The sequence below is a fragment of the Corvus brachyrhynchos genome, unplaced genomic scaffold, assembly GCF_000691975.1.
Source record: "Corvus brachyrhynchos isolate BGI_N302 unplaced genomic scaffold, ASM69197v1 scaffold121, whole genome shotgun sequence".
In the NCBI taxonomy this organism is placed as follows: domain Eukaryota; kingdom Metazoa; phylum Chordata; class Aves; order Passeriformes; family Corvidae; genus Corvus; species Corvus brachyrhynchos.
The window spans coordinates 1,174,346-1,174,705 of record NW_008236445.1 but is presented as its reverse complement, the minus strand read 5'-3'; positions in this window follow the sequence as shown (position 1 = coordinate 1,174,705).

Here is a 360-nt window from a genome sequence, read left to right as displayed (position 1 = left end):
TGACATCTTATTTTAAATCAACTTTTGAGCCCCGGGTTTCATTCATCCCTCCACGCACCCACCCACCCGCCGCCTGCCTATCTGTCTTGCTACGATGCGAAGAGACTTGCTTGCAGTTTTAGCACCTCGGTCTCATCTCTGGGATCTATATATTCAGCTGACCTATATATTCATCCACTGCTTTTCTCCCAAACCGAGCCTCCTTCAGGTGCGAAGGGGTTGCAAAGGAGGAAAAAAAAAAGCTTTCCAAAAGCGGAAGGGGGAAGGAGGGGAAGGGATGCTGTCCTTGTCTTTCAGGGTACGAGAGGCATCCCTTCATTATATCACTGTAATCTGCCATTGCTTGTAATATGCCACGTG